The following is a 16,553-nucleotide window of genomic DNA, read 5'->3' as shown; positions in this document are numbered from 1 at the left end:
AGTATATATGTAATTCTCAAGTTGAAGCATGTTTCTATTTTCACTGTGATTCATCTAATGAGGGCTTATTGTTTTAGAACCATACATTTTAAATTTTAATGTGCCTTTTATAAGGAACATCTATTTAACTGTATTTGAATACCTGTCATCAAAACATAAATACAGAAAGTTACTTCTTTATAAAGAGTATTATTGTAGGGAGCTTTCTTAAACTAAAATCGTTTATAAGGTATTTTCCTATATAATTATATCAAACGTATGGATCTCTCAGTAGATGCTATGTTATCACTCATTAAAAAAATGTGAATGCAAGCACAATGGCTCACAGCTGCAATTTTAACTACTCAGGGGGGCTGAGATCTGCAGAATCTCTGTTTGATGCCAGCCTGAGTAAAAACGTTGGCTAGCTTCCATCTCCAAAATAGCATAGGCAGAGATGTCACTTAGATGGTAGAGCTCCAGCCTAGTAAGCACAAAGCTGTGAGTACATGTTTGACACAGTATATCAAAAAAGGAGAATAGAAGGAAGGAGGGAAGGAGAGAAGGAGGGAAGGAGGGAAGGAGGGAAGGAGGGAGGGAAGGACGAAAGGAAGGGAGGGAGGGAGGAAGGGAGGGAGGGAGGGAAGGAGGAAGGGAGGAAGGGAGGGGAAAGAGGGACTTTTTCATACTGTTTATAAAACAGTTGGGATTTTGATTCTTGAAACATCCACTAGAGCCTACAATTAAAAATATCTCAAGTAGTAATGTGACTATAACAGAAGGTGGAAAAGCAGTATCTGTACATCACTTTGTTTTCTGATATAATCTTCTAAGAGAGTTAAACCATTAATGCTTAATTTTCATTTTTTAACTGTAATGAAGTTTGAACAAAGGCGCTTTCTAAGTAAATGTTCTACCACTTGGACCATACCTCCAGTCCTTTTAGCTTTGTATAAAGTGTGGCTTACGTTTTTCCCTGGGCCATCTTGAATAGCAATCACTCCACATATATTTACCATATAGTTCAGATGCCAATCATTTATTACTCATTTGACAGGTGTCTCACTAGTTTTTTGCCTAAGTAGTCTTGCTTGAAATTTGGTCCCCAAATCCCTGCCTTTGAGGTAGTTTATATTACAAGTGTATGACACACTCTGTCCAGATATTTCATATTTTGGATACCTATATTGTTAATCACTTTGATAGGTAGTGGAAATAAATATAAATAAGGAACACACACATACACATACATATATATATGTATATTACTATGAGACAAAACAGCACTGAACTTATTTGCTGAAAACCAAATGAATATTTAATGTATAAAAGACAGAAGCTGGAGCTGGGAGTTTGGCCTAGTGGTAAGAGTGCTTGCCTAGCATGCATGAAGACCCAGTTTTGATTCCTCAGCACCCCACATGCATAGAAATAGCCAGAAGTGGTGCTGTGGCTCAGGTGGTAGAGTGCTAGCCTTGAGAAGGCGCAAGGACAGTGCTCAGGCCCTGAGGTCAAGCCACAGGACTGGCAAAAAAAAAAAAAAAAGCATAAGCTTACATGTTTGCAGTGGAATTCCCTTGGAATAAGGAAGTTTACACTCTATGTGTTCTGTCCTCCTTTTGTCATTGCTGTGAGCAGGAAAGTTCCTTTTCATTAGGATGTCAGTTTTTAGACTTCAAAGGCCTTTGAAAGTAATTACATACATCTCTTTAGGTATAAAACTTACTTTAACTACTCAAGAGGGCTGAGATTTGCAGAATCTTTTTGAGGCCAGCCTGGATAAAAAGATGGCTAGCTTCCATCTCCAAAATAAACAGCATAGACAGAGATGTCACTCAGATGGTAGAGTTCCAGCCTAGCAAGCACAGGGCTGTGAGTACTGTTCTGGCACAGTATATCAAAAAAAAAGAAGAAAGGAAGGAAGGAAGGAGGGAAGAAGGGAAGGAGGGAAGGAGGGAAGGAGGGAAGGAAGGGAGGAAGGGAAGAAAGGAAGGAAGGAAGGAAGGAAGGAAGGAAGGAAGGAAGGAAGGAAGGAAGGAAGGATGGAAGGAAGGAAGGAACTTAGTTTCTTGATGCTACCTAACATTACATTGGCATCTGACATTCAGTTGATTCTCAGTTTGCCTTTTAAGAGTTTTTGTTACTTCCAATACTCTATCTTACCTAATTGTTCCTGTCTCTTCCTCACCCTTTGTCTCTGTCTCTGTCTCTATTTCTTTTTTTAATTTTTTACTTTTAAATATTTTTATTGTGATTAGGTTATCTCATATTGTTATAATATTTCACCTTGTTATCTGTCTCTATTTCTATCTATCTCTTTCTGTTTCTCTATCTGTGTTTTTCTCTCAATCTATCCATTTCCTCCTTTCAGGCAGCCTGATTCTTACTTAGGTGCTTTATTTTTTCCATTGCCAGAATTAAAGCTGTGAAATTTGGAGTTACTCATTGAGTAGACCCTTTTTGTGCTCTTTATTTTCTATGCTCTGAGATGGACAGTATGAGATACTTGACCACATTCATTCTACAATTCAGGATATGAAGAATAAAGAAAACAGAGATGGATTTGTGGGGATTTAGATGGATTTAAATCTCATTAAGGTAGTGGCATTTATATTTACAAATATTATTTTATGTCCAGAATTTCAGACCTGCTGAGAAGGTGTATGTACTGCAAGAATACTTTCTGAAAGCCTCTAAATAGGACATGCTCTAAGTTTAACTTTTGGCTATGGGAATTGAAGTTCTGAATCATCGAGATTTCTTTTTAAAGCCTTTCCCTTTCCTAGAAGCATGTCTTATTTATTTATCTCCCCCTCTGGTACTGATCTAAAATTCAGGAAGCAGGAATAGTGACAGTTCTCAGACCATTGCGTTATTGTTCACAGAAGTGAATAGGATCCCCTATGCCTTTACTGACATGCTATTGATGTGGTCTCCTGAAGGGGATGGTTATCAAGGCTTCATAGCACACTCTTCAGAAATACTTATGCTCTGAGTTTATGATCTTCTGTCTAATCATGTTATCAGAGATCACTGTGGAAGCAGAGAGCATAAAGAAATTTGAGATACCAGGATTTGCTAACATTCAATAAAGGGGTTTGAGGCTATGATGAAAAGCTGGAAGGTGAGATTGGGATCACGAAAAAAAAAAAGGATAGAATTATTGGCCCAAATAGTATTTTCACTTTTGAAAGGATCCCACACACTAAATATAAACTCTTGCAATATAACCTTTGATGCCAAACAAAGCTGCTTTTTTCCAAGAAGCAATTCCAGGCTTTCATCTTGCTCAAGAAGAATATGAAATCAAGAAGCTTGCAGGACTCTAAAAATAGAAAAGTATTATTTCCCAGCAAGACACAATACAGTTGAATAATTATGACATAGTTTGTTCTTCGCCACAAGTTTTAAGTCTTTTAAAGATGTAAACTAGTTTGAAGTGAAGATATTTAGGAAGTTGTTTAAACCATATTTAACATCTGTTTTAATCTATATTTTGCATTTCTAGTTTACAAACTATAAATCATATTTCTAGAGGATAAAACTTTAAAAGCATTTTAATATATCTATATCTATCCTGTAGCTGACTCTCTCTCTATATATATATATTCACAAGTATACTATCCTATACCTCTCTCTCTCTCTGTATATATATATATATGTATATATATATATGTTCACAAGTATACAATTTTATCCAATATCTATGTTCTGAAATTTCTACACTCCTTGGGAGTATTGCCTAGATTTTTATTCTATTTTAAACCAGTGATATATAAACCAACAAGATTTATTAGCCGTCTTTAAAATTGTGTTTCTACAATGACCTCCTTTGTTGTAGGCTCAAAAATATTCACTGGGGGGTTGGGAACATGTCCCAGTGGTAGAGTGCTTGCTTAGCATGCATGAAGCCCCATGTTCTATTCTTTAGTTCCACATACACAAAAAAAAGCCTGAAGTGATGCTGTGGCCCAGCTGATAGAGCACTAACCTTGAGATAGCTCAAGGACAGTGCCCAGGCATTGAGCAAGCCTCAGTACTGGCAAAAAATTTCCACTCATATATCATTTGTCTGTTTTTGTTTTTTAATTCATATTGGAATGCAGAGCTCTGCATTTACTAGGTAGGCACTCTGCTACTTCAGATAAAAGCAGATCCAAGTGTTTTCAAGTTATTTTTCAGATGACTCTACTATTTTATCCAGGCTGATCTCAAACCACAATCTTCCTAGATATACCTCCCAGACATAGTGTGTCTTACTATATCTAGTTTAGTTGTTAAAATGAGAGTCTCATAAACTTTTGGTTTGGCTGGCCTTGAGCCATGATTCTCTGGAGAGGCATCCATAGTAGTAGGAATTACAGGCTTGTCTGTAAATGGATTAGAGACATTGCACCAGCAAGAATACATTTTAGAGGCAGGTGCCTGTGGATCAAACCTGTCATCCTAGCTACTCAGGAGGTTGAGATCTGAGGATCACAGTTCAAAATCAGCACGGGCAGAAAAGTCTGTGAGACTCTTATGTCCAATAAACTACTCAGGAAAAGCCAGAAGTGGAGCTGTGTCTAGATTACTAGCCTTAACTGCAAAGTGGCTCATGGACAGCACCCAGGCCCTGAGTTCAAGCCCCAACACAGGCATGGAAAGAAAGAAAAAAGAATAAACTTTAGGCATTTTTTTCTTCCAAGGTTCTTTGAGTGCTTCAACTTTTCAACAGAATGTAAAAATGCCCTATGTAGCTCCGTGGCAAACAACTTAGTATATTTGAGGCTCTGGGTTCAATTTCCTGCAAAACACACACACACACACACACACACACACACACACACACACACACACACACACACACATCTTTCTTTTGTCTCTGTCTTCAAAGAGGTATAAAATACTAGTTATTCTTTCTAAGAATCTGAATATATTACTTCTGTTACGGTTAGAATCTATTTTTGTTGCTAATAATCTGTTGCCATTCTAATTGCATTACTGGGCGGACATTATAATTTCCATTGATTTGATCTTTAGTTACATGATGGTTTGTAAAGATATGGGGTTATTGGGGGTGGTGTTTTGTTTTTTGGATTTTGAGTTTTTTTCTGAAATTTCACTAGATATTTGTTGGTGAGTTTCAATCTGCCTTTAAAATTGTGTTTTGAGCACTTCTTTTTAAGAATATTTTTATTGTAATTAATAGATGGGTTACATTATATTTGCCAAATAGAAGGTACATTAATTGATAAACTTTGCTACCCTTTCTCCTGATTTTGTCCCCATTTCCCTCTCCCTACACCCTCCTCTCATCTTGTTTTTCCCCCTTCCCTAACACCACCTGTGTAATAGTTATGGTCACTTTTGAATACACCTAGATATCTCATCTATTGAGCTATTTTACATTTTCATTATCACTTCCAATTATTTGACTTCTGCCTGCTTTGTTTCTTAATGTTTCCTTATTATTTATGTGTGTTACTTATGTTTAAGTCACATCCAAATTCAGTTATTGTCTAAATTAATCCTGTTTCTTAGTTTATTGGCAATATTTTTTAGCATGTGTGCCCATCGTATAATTGGTAATTACAACTTATTGGCCACTTTTCTGAGTATTTTACATTTCATGTTTTTCTTTTTTATGGTGTGGAATTTTTTTCTGGTAATTTTCAGGTTGTTGTACTAACCCAATTCCGCAGATGCACTAAAAATAGAAAAAGTTAATAGCTTCATACTTTTTACAAAGAGTTCACTGTGTGTCCAGAGCTGGCTTTACATCTTATAACTGCAAAGGCAAGCCTGACTACCATCTTTCTACAAAACAAATTCTTAGGTTCAATTTTAGGCTATTTGCATACCTTAGCAATAAGCAAGTCTACTTGAAAGAAGCAGGAAACTTACTATTTCTGGAAATTAGCTGACTGAATGAAATACAAATGAGAAGATACAGATGATGAGCTGAGTGAGTTAGATTGGTCAAACATAGTACTTGATTTGCACAGACATTAAATAATTATTTGGAATTGGGGCATCTTGTCTTCCCTTAGAAGAAAAGCATTCTTAACTTTGGATCCAGTAACAATTCTTAGGATTTTCTGGATTAAGTGGTAAAAATCAAGTGAGACATATGATGGTTATTTGCAGATATCTTTATAATGTTTCTGGACCTCTCAGATACAGGGATACTAAAAGTATTTTTTTTTAAATGGCTCAGTTTTCCAGTTATGCATGCAGTCTTTCAAACACATTCTTTTGGTGTTTACTTGTTCTTGTTTTTCTGACATGCAATACTCTACAGGCATGGCTCCGCCCTTGGAGCCCACATCCTCAGCTGAGCCCCGCCCCTGGGAACAGAGGGGTCTCTTGCTGGTCCTGCTGAGAGCCCCTGGAAACTCTCAATCTCCAGACCCTTGGCTTGAGGCTGCCCCTAGAAGCAGCACAGGAAAACATCTGCCAACCGTGCTCAGACGGAAGCTCGCAGATCCATCCCATGGTCCACTGTGAGGCCACTGGTTGGGCTAAGAGCTAGTCGTGCAGCAACACATAAGTTTTATTCTAATACTTTCCAAACTTTGTACTCAAATATGCTACCTACTTACCAACTTAGGTCAGTTATCCTTACGCTATACCTTTTCTTCATTACTACAATATTCTTACACCCCTACATTAATCCTCTTGTACCTCCCCTGACCTCTCTCATTCTATTTTTCTATCTCTGGACCACTGTTCATCTTTCAACCCTTATACTGCATGGATCTACACTTGATGGCTGTTGCGCAATACTCTATATCTAGGTGTTTAATTATTCTCTAGGCTCAGATGGACTTAAAGACAACAGAGATTGGATTGAGAGGCTTATTGTTTTGGGTATAAATCGCTTATCAGTGGATGTATTAGACTGGTCTGTAACTGCACAAAAAGAAAGAGTGATAACACCAATCAAAACTTGTGAACATCTAGTATCTGCCAGCTACAGAGGTCTAGGTTGGTTATATCTGAAAAACTATAATCATGTTTAGTATTAATCTTGCTCCCATTTTCAAATGGGCAGAACAAGAAACTCAAGAAAAATGTCAAATCAAGAAACAACATCCCCCACCCAATGTAAACAGACAATGGAACAGTCACTGGCAAACCTAGAGGAGAGTCTTCCAAGTGCTATACAAATGCAATTGATAAACATCATTAATGAAAAATGTGAAAATATAAAGAAAGAGATAAGAAAGAGGAAGCCATAGCTGAACAAGAGGAAACCATAAACAAGGCGATAAGTGAAAAAGAAGAAGCCATAAAGGAGGCCATAATAGAGGTTTTTCAAAGAAAGATGGATGAATTCATAGAATCCACAAATAAAAAGGTGACCGAACTCCAGCAAATGTTCAAAGAAAATAAAGCTACTGAGCTAACCACTCAAATGGAAATCAAGGAGCTAAAGAAATCCATACATGATCTAAAAGAAGAGATGCAAGGCATCAAAAATGAGCAATTAGAAGCAAGGGAGATGAAAAATAAAGTAGATAGCTTTGATAGCAGGTTAGACAATGCAGAGGAGAGAATTTCTGGGGCTGAAGATAATTTACTTATTATAGAGAAAGAACAGAAAATGAGTCAATCCAAATCTAGGAAAAATGAGAGAGCGCTTCAGGAGGTCCAAGATACAATTAGGAAGCCTAATTTAAGGCTAATTGGTATTGAGGAGGGCGTGGAGAAAGAGGTCAATGGTATTGGAAATATACTTCAGGGAATCATCTCAGAGAATTTCCCAAATATCCAGAAGGGCAGGCCCATCCAGATACAAGAAGCTTTTAGAACCACAAACAGACCTGACCAGAAAAGAACATCCAACTGCCACATCGTAATCCAAACTGGATCAATAGAAACCAAAGAAAGGATCCTAAAGGCAGCCAGGAAAAAGGGATCAGTAACCTATAAAGGAAAACCAATAAGAATAACCCCAGATTTCTCAGCAGAGACCATGCAAGCAAGAAGTGACTGGAAGCATATATGTCATGCCCTTAAGTCAAATAACTACCAACCAAGAATACTGTACCCAGCTAAGCTCTCATTCATAACTGAGGGAACAATAAAAACATTCCATTCCAGGGAAAAGCTGCAACAATATGTCACAACAAAACCAACACTACAGAGAATTCTGAAAGATGATCTATACATAGAAAACCAAAATAAATGCAATATAGGGAAAGAAATGGCACCTAAACAGCATACCATCTAAGGACAGAAGGACTGTTAAGACACAGGCCCTAATAAAAGCTTTTAAAAATGGTAGGAACTAATAAATATCTCTCAATCCTAACTCTCAATATCAATGGACTTAACTCTCCAATTAAACGGCATAGGCTGTCTAGTTGGATCAAAAAGCAAGAGCCATCATTCTGCTGTCTTCAAGACACATCTTACCCCCCCAAAAAAATCATCTTTTGAAAGTGAGAGGTTGGAATAAACTCTATAAAGCTAACGGCCCCCATAAACAGGCTGGAGCTGCCATCCTCATATCAGATAAAATAGACTTCAAACTAAAATTAGTAAGAAAAGACAAAGAAGGTTACTACATACTACTAAAGGGATCTTTCCTCCAGGAAGACATAACGATCCTAAATATTTACACACCCAATCCCGGAGCTCCGAACTTCATCAAGCAAACTTTACTTACACTGAAACCATACATAGATCGAAATACAGTGATTGTTGGTGACTTTAACACACCACTCTCACCTATGGACAGATCAACAAGGCAAAAACTCAACAGAGAAACCTTAGAACTGAACAACTATAGAGACCCACTAGATCTAACAGACATCTGCAGAATATTCCACCCAGCAACAACACAATATACAGTTTTCTCAGCAGCACATGGAACATTTTCCAAAATAGATCACATCTTAGGCCATAAAACAAACCTGGTCAGATTCAGAAACACTGAAATTATTCCATGCACACTCTCAGACTACAAAGCCATCAAATTGGAACTGAACACACATCTCCACCAACGAAAGCCCTGTAACTCATGGAGACTGAACAACACATTGTTGAATCACCAATGGGTCATCGAAGAGATCAGAAAAGAAATCCAACAGTTTATGAAATTTACCAGTAAGGAGCACACAAAATACCAACTCCTTTGGGACACAGCAAAGGCAGTACTCAGAGGAAAATTTATAGCGCTGAGTGCCTAGAACAACAAGTTGGAAAAATTGCAAACCAACAAGTTAATGTCTCACCTTAAGCTCCTGGAAAAAGAGCAACAAACCAACCCAAATCCCTGTAGAAGAAAGAAAATTATTAAAATCAAAGCAGAATTAAATGATTTGGAATCCAAAATAACTATAGAAAGAATCAACAAAACAAGGAGTTGGTTCTTTGAAAGAATTAACAAAATTGACAAGCCCATAGCAAATCTTACCAAAAAAAGAAGAGAGCATATCAAAATAAACATAATCGCAGATGAAAATGGTAATATCACGACAGAAATTACCAAGATCCACAATATCATGAGGGAATACTTCTCAAACCTTTATGCCAACAAATTTGACAATCTAGATGAAATGGATGAATTCCTAGCCAATATTAACATACCCACACTGAACCAAGAAGAACTAAGCCAACTCAACAGGCCTATTTCAAGCTCTGAAATAGAAATGGCAATTAGAGAACTTCCACCTAAGAAAAGCCCAGGGCCAGATGGATTCACAGCTGAATTCTATAAGGTCTTCAAAGCAGAGCTCACACCAATACTCCTCAAGCTCTTCAACGAAATTGAAAATGAAGGTTCTTTACCAAACACATTCTATGAAGCCAGTATAACCCTCATCCCCAAACCAGACAGAGATTCATCAAAGAAAGAGAACTATAGACATATTTCTTTGATGAACATCGATGCAAAACTTCTCAACAAAATACTGGCCAACCGTCTACAACAACTCATCAAAAAAAATTATCCACTATGACCAAACTGGATTCATCACAGGGAGGCAAAGCTGGTTCAACATACGCAAATCAATTAATATAATTCAACACATCAACAGGAGCAAGGACAAAAATCACATGATCGTCTCAATAGACGTGGAAAAGGCATTTGACAAGATCCAACACCCCTTTATGTTAAAAGCTCTGGAGAAACTAGGAATTCATGGAACATTCCTCAATGTAATAAAGGCTGTGTATGAGAAACCCACTGCTAGTATTACACTTAATGGTGAAAATCTAAAGCCATTCCCTGTAAAATCAGGAACGAGACAAGGATGCCCACTCTCTCCACTACTCTTTAACATAGTACTAGAATTCTAGCCAGTGCAATAAGGCAAGAAGCAAGCATAAAGGGGATCCAAGTAGGGAAAGAGGAAATAAAACTATCCCTCTTTGCAGATGACATGATTCTGTATTTAAAGAATCCTATAGACTCTACTCCCAAGCTCCTTGAGCTGATTCAAAACTTTGGAAGAGTAGCAGGCTATAAAATCAACCCTCAAAAATCAACTGCCTTCCTTTACGCCAACAGTGAGAGGAATGAGGCAATAATCAGGAAAGAAACTCCTTTCACAATAGCCTCAAAGAAAATAAAGTACTTAGGAATTAGCTTAACTAAGAATGTAAAGGACCTTTTTGATGAAAACTTTAAAACCCTAAAAAAGGAAATTAAAGCAGAACTAAGGAAATGGAAAAACCTCCCATGCTCCTGGATTGGAAGAATCAACATTGTGAAAATGACAGTCTTGCCAAGAGCTATCTACAAATTCAATGCAATACCCATCAATATCCCAATGGCATTCTTTAAAGAAATAGAAGAGGCAATTCAAAATTTCCTGTGGAATAATAAAAGACCCCTTATAGCAAAAACACTTCTTAGCAGAAAGAACAGCACTGGAGGAATTTCAGTGCCAAACTTTAGACTCTATTACAGAGCTATAATTATCAAAACATCTTGGTACTGGCACAAGAACAGGCCTGAAGACCAATGGAATAGAACTGAGGACCCAGATATTAAACCACAGACCTATGGCCACCTAATCTTTGACAAGGGAGCCAAAAACACAGAATGGAAAAAAGATAGCCTCCTCAACAAGTGGTGCTGGCAGAACTGGTTAAGCACCTGCAGAAAACTAAAGTTGGATCCTTCTTTGTCACCTTGCACTAGAATTAACTCCAAATGGATCAAAGACCTGGAGGTAAAAGCTGACACACTGAAAACTTTACAGGAAGGAATAGGAGATAACACTAGGCCTCCTTGGCACAGGTCGAAACTTTCTTAATAAGGACCAAGAATCACAACAAATCAGAGAAAGGCTGGATAAGCGGGACTGCATTAAACTGTGGAGCTTTTGTATGGCAAAGGACATAGCTAGTAAACTAATTAGGAAGCCTACAGAGTGGGAGATCTTCACCAACCAAACAACGGACAAAGGCCTCATATCTAAAATATATCAACAACTCAAAAAATTGAATCACTCCAAAACTAGTCTCCAAAGTAACAACCATCCCATTAAAAAATGGGCCATAGACTTAAAGAGAGTCTTCTCTGAAGAAGAAAGAAACAAAAATGGCCTATAGACACATGAAGAAATGCTCAACATCTCTGGTCATAAAAGAAATGCAAATCAAAACAACTCTAAGATTCCACCTCACTCCAGTTAGAATGGCCAGGGTCAGGAAAACGAATAATAACAGATGCTGGAGGGGATGTGGCCAGGAGGGATCACTACTACTACACTGTTGGTGGGAGTGCAAACTCGTTCAACCACTATGGAAAGCAGTGTGGCAGTGCCTCAAAAGGCTAAACATAGAACTCCCCTATGACCCAGCAATTCCACTACTTGGCATTTACCCAACCATCCAGAAACAAGGGCATACTAAATCCACTAGCACAACAATGTTCATTGCAGCACTATTCACCATAGCAAAGATATGGAACCAACCTAGATGTCCCTCAGTTGATGAGTGGATCAACAATTTGTGGTATAAGTATTTTTTTTAAATGGCTCAGTTTTCCAGTTATGCATGCAGTCTTTCAAACACATTCTTTTGGTGTTTACTTGTTCTTGTTTTTCTGACATGCAGTACTCTACAGTGGAAAATTTTATTCTTATTTATAGTTTTCCATCATGACTCTGTGTGAAAACTAAATTCTGATAAGCCAGTTACTTTTTGTAGTTTAAGTTTAATAATAAAATTTCTGTTTTGAGAATTGGTCCCAATACATACAGGATATAATAATATTAGAAATATTTGTCTCTCTGCTTCAAAGCCAGCTACAGAACAGTGATAAATTTAAAAGAATGGAGATTTCCTCTGCCAGTTCCTCTATACAAGGACTATCACTATATAAAGAAGCAGACAGTAGCAACAATTGATGATAACTTTCAGAGCATAAAACAAGCTCTGTTTTATCTTCAGCAAGCGAGAAGGCAAAAGAAAAAAGAAAAACATGATTTATTTGTATTATTTGACAGCATTAAAAGTGACGGCCATAAACAGTCAAGAAGATATCCTGAAAGAGGCAAACCCTGTTGTGCAAGACAGAGATAAACAACTCTTGCCTTGAACAGAATTATCTGAATAGAATCAAACTATTTGTAGTTCTTTCTTAAAATGATTAATATCTTCAATTCTTATTTTGCCTTCAATTTCTTCTATACACAAGGGGTCTATTTCTATTTTGCAGCAATGAAGAAATAAACAATCAACAACCCTTATACCTAAATTGATTGATTAAATATTTCAATTGAATTAAATGTAAACCAGGACAATTTTTGACTCTTAGAAATTAAAAAAAATACAATAGGTTTTCAAAAGATTCTCTATTAATTTAAAAATTGCCTCACAGCCAGACATCTAATTTTTTTAAGGCTATGAGCACAGGGGTATATTTACATGTACTTATGGATCTTTAGCCTGAATTTATTTGCTGTGCATATATAATATTATACTAAATAAAGTGGTTTTCAAATCCATAAAATAAGCAGATAATGCATAATACTTAGGTAAAAATATTCATAATTTTTTTTTGCGAGTCCAGAGGCTAGAACTCAGGGCCTTTGGGCTGTTCCTGAGACTCTTTGGGCCCAGGATTATCACTCTACCACTTGAGTCATAGTCCCATTTTTATCGTTTTCTTTTACTTTGATTAATTGTTATACTGTGATAAGAGTCTCAGGGACTTTTCTGTCGGGCTGGCTTTAAACTATAATCTTCAGAACTCAGCCTACTGAGCAGCTAGAATTATAGGCATAAGCCACCAAGAGCTGACTTAGTTATGTATTTTTTAATGGGCTCTTTCACTTCTTACCATGTAAGACACATATAAGGTTACAATATTAAATTCCTTGGCTGATCTACTGTTTATTCCATAAAGCTAATTTAGTTTTTCATGATGGATTATTCTCTTAATGTTAAATTACATGTTTTCTTTCACTTATTAAATATTACAGTCACACCGGTAGTTATTGGTAGCTGACACATGTAATTCTATTCCTACTGAGGAAGCTGAGATCTAAGGATGAAGCTGGAAGCCTGCTCAGAAAGATAAATCTGGAAGACTTATCTGCACTTATGTTATCACACATTTCAGTTTCAACAGTCTCAAAAAATTGCTTTCCACTTTATTCAGTGTACATATATATCCATTAGTTGTTTTCTAAAGAATTATAGAAACTGTTTGTTGTAATATTCATTCCAGCACTATTTACCATAGCTAAGATATGGAACTAATCCAGATGCCCCTCAGTAGATGAATGGATCAACAAGATGTGGTATTTACACACAATGGAAGTCTAGGCTGTCATCAGAAAGAATGACATCACCCCATTCATAAGGTAATGGAAAGACTTGGGAAAAATCATATTAAGTGAAGTAAGCCAAAGGAACATAGGTTCAATAGTTTCCCTCATTTTTAATAATTAGCATGCATTAATACTCTCCTAGTAGAGGATTACAGTCGCTCAAAACATCTGTATATAAGGTCATATAGGATGAGACTAAATGAAAGGAACTCTAGGATATGGAAACAAGAAAAAATTATCTTGTGTGATTATTGTTCTTAATGTACTATGTTATTTCTCTTCTTTTTTTGCCCTTATGGTTACTCTCATATTGTTACTGTATCTGACTTTGTTATCTGGTATATTGTATAAATGTATATATATTGTATATATGTTTATTTGAAATAGGAAAGGGAAGGGAAAATTAACATGATTGGGAGGGGGAAGGGAAATGGGGACAAAAACATTAGAAGGGATATCAATGTGTGAGAGGCAAATATATCTGTAACCCCTCTCTCCCATAATGAAAAAGAAGTTTTCTAACTTTAAAAAGAAAGAAAGAAATTGCTTGTTGTTTCTGCTCATTTTCCTAGTGGTATGGCACAGTTTATACAGTAATTGTGTGCACACAAGTATGTATACTCATAAGTCTATATCTGTATAGATATTGCATATGTAAATATCTCATTAGACAGTTTTTAATCCAGTGTGGATGATATACATATAGGAGACAAACTTCCTGGGAATGGAGTTGCATGCTGGCATTCTCAGTTACTCTAAGACCAGATGTAAAAGGATTTTCTCTCCATGGAAAGACCTAGGAAAAACAAAAGTGAGAGGCTTTATCTGAAAAAACAACTTAAGAAAGAGGATAAGAAAATTCCCACAGAAGATTTTATGCTGTAGCAAAATGACGCTCAAAGTAAAAAGGACTTGTAGTAAAGCACTTGTGCAATGCCCTAGAGTTAATGTCTAGTATATTCTCCCACCCTCCAAAACAGAAAAAAAAAAAAGAACAGCATCTGGTGTGTTAGTTAATTCTATCAATCTCTAAGAAATTAAAAATTTGCCAACACTGAATATATATTTGTTAAAATTTTGTGAATTTATAGTTTATATTTTTGTGTAATAAGATGCACAGAATTAAGTATTAAAAGAAATATAACTTATCTTTCACCTAGAATGTAGAAAAATATTATGTGAATCACAGACTCAATTCACTGGGAAATCTCATTTTATCTTTCTACTTCCTAATTAGATGTACCTTTCAACACCAATAGCAATATGCTTATTAATATATGATTAGGTATTGAAACCATTTCTTGCATATTTATTAGATTCTAGGAACTATGAATTGGGATTAATTACTCTAGCCCCTGCCAAACAATGCAGAGAGGATTACTACATAATGTTGTACAATTGCTTCTAGGAAGGGCATGCGCTTACATAAAGCTTACAATTTTATATACTTGTTTTAGTTTAACTAAATTATTTGAAATTCTTATCAAGTTGATGACATTGTTAAACAAAATCCTTCTTAAAAGATATTTCAACATTTAAGATACTACAACATGTAGTATATTATGCTTAGTTCAATGGAATTAAGGTCTTTGTTTTCATCAAAAATAGAAATTTACTTCTAAGTTAAGGAATGTAAAATTTTTGGGGTTAATTTTGTGTTTATTCATGGAAATCAAAAAAACTGAGATGAAATAATCATTTTTAGATTAACATTGCTTCAAATAAATTATTATCAAAGTATGTAAAAATTCCTAAAGGAGATAGGAATTTCTTGAGAGCATCATTATATATATATATAAACAAAATCAATAGTCATTTGTTTACCAATGAGTAGCAATGAAATAGTGCTACTTTTTAAAACATGCCCAGTTTCCTGGGACAACTTGACTTTTCCTAAATGGTCAAGTCTTTCAAATTTGTCTAATATACATTCATAAAGATAAATACATTAATTCAAATTTAAATGACACCTTTATTAGATTTAATGAATTTTCTGAAAATGACTAACCTGAAAATTGTTGACAAGTACTTAATTATTGGAGATGCAATATAATTACAATATATTCAATTATGTTTACCCATAGAAAAGTAGGAATTAAAATTAGTCTGTAAGCTCATGTTAAAAGAATGTAAACTGGGATCATACCTGTAATCCTAATTACCCAAGAATCTGAGATCTGAGAATCACATTTAAAGCCAAATCAGGCAGACTCTTGTGACTCTGTCCATGAGTATCCATCTCCAATTAACCAGCATAAAGACGGGCTAGAGCAAGGAAGTGGAGTGAAAATTCTTGGGTTCAAACTGCAGTATCTGAAAAACAGAGATAGAAAGAGGGGGAAAAAGAGAGAGTATGAGAGAAGGAGACAGAGAGCATTAAAATGATCCTTACCGCCAACTTTAATATTGAAAAGAAAGTGAGTGTATGTGATTGATTATAGTAAGCTATGCATGTGACAGGCTGTGAATAATGAGGAAATGTGAGCAGGAGACAAACTGGATATGAGAATGGGTTTGGTTAGAGATTGGGGGTTGGGGCACTGGTAATTGGCTCTGTATGTAGGTCTTAGCTTCCCAGGGATTGGCTCTCAATCTGAGTGTTCTCATGCTCACCCAATTCATTTTAAATGGTGATTTATTTTTGCTGGAAGCAATAAATGACTTTAGGGGGGTGATTTTTTTTTTCCTTAAGAGAAAACATTCAAAGAAATCAAACTCTTTCACATGCTATTTCTGAATGGTAGAAATTGCTTCCTTTTCTTGATATATACTTGCACAATTTGGCAACTTTAGTGT

The 16,553-nt window shown here is 36.1% G+C and overlaps 1 protein-coding gene across 2 annotated transcripts in view; it reads left to right on the top strand.

The window, feature by feature from the left end:
- The window catches only part of Epha6 (EPH receptor A6), a 707,005-nt gene that overhangs the window by 132,605 nt on the left and 557,847 nt on the right, over positions 1 to 16,553 (top strand). The gene's annotated exons all lie outside the window — the stretch shown is intronic.

The sequence above is a fragment of the Megascapheus bottae genome, chromosome 1 (assembly GCF_031878675.1).
Source record: "Megascapheus bottae isolate mThoBot1 chromosome 1, mThoBot2.hap1, whole genome shotgun sequence".
Classification (NCBI taxonomy): domain Eukaryota; kingdom Metazoa; phylum Chordata; class Mammalia; order Rodentia; family Geomyidae; genus Megascapheus; species Megascapheus bottae.
The sequence above is the reverse complement of the archived record's forward strand: the minus strand, read 5'-3'. Positions and strand labels throughout refer to the sequence as shown.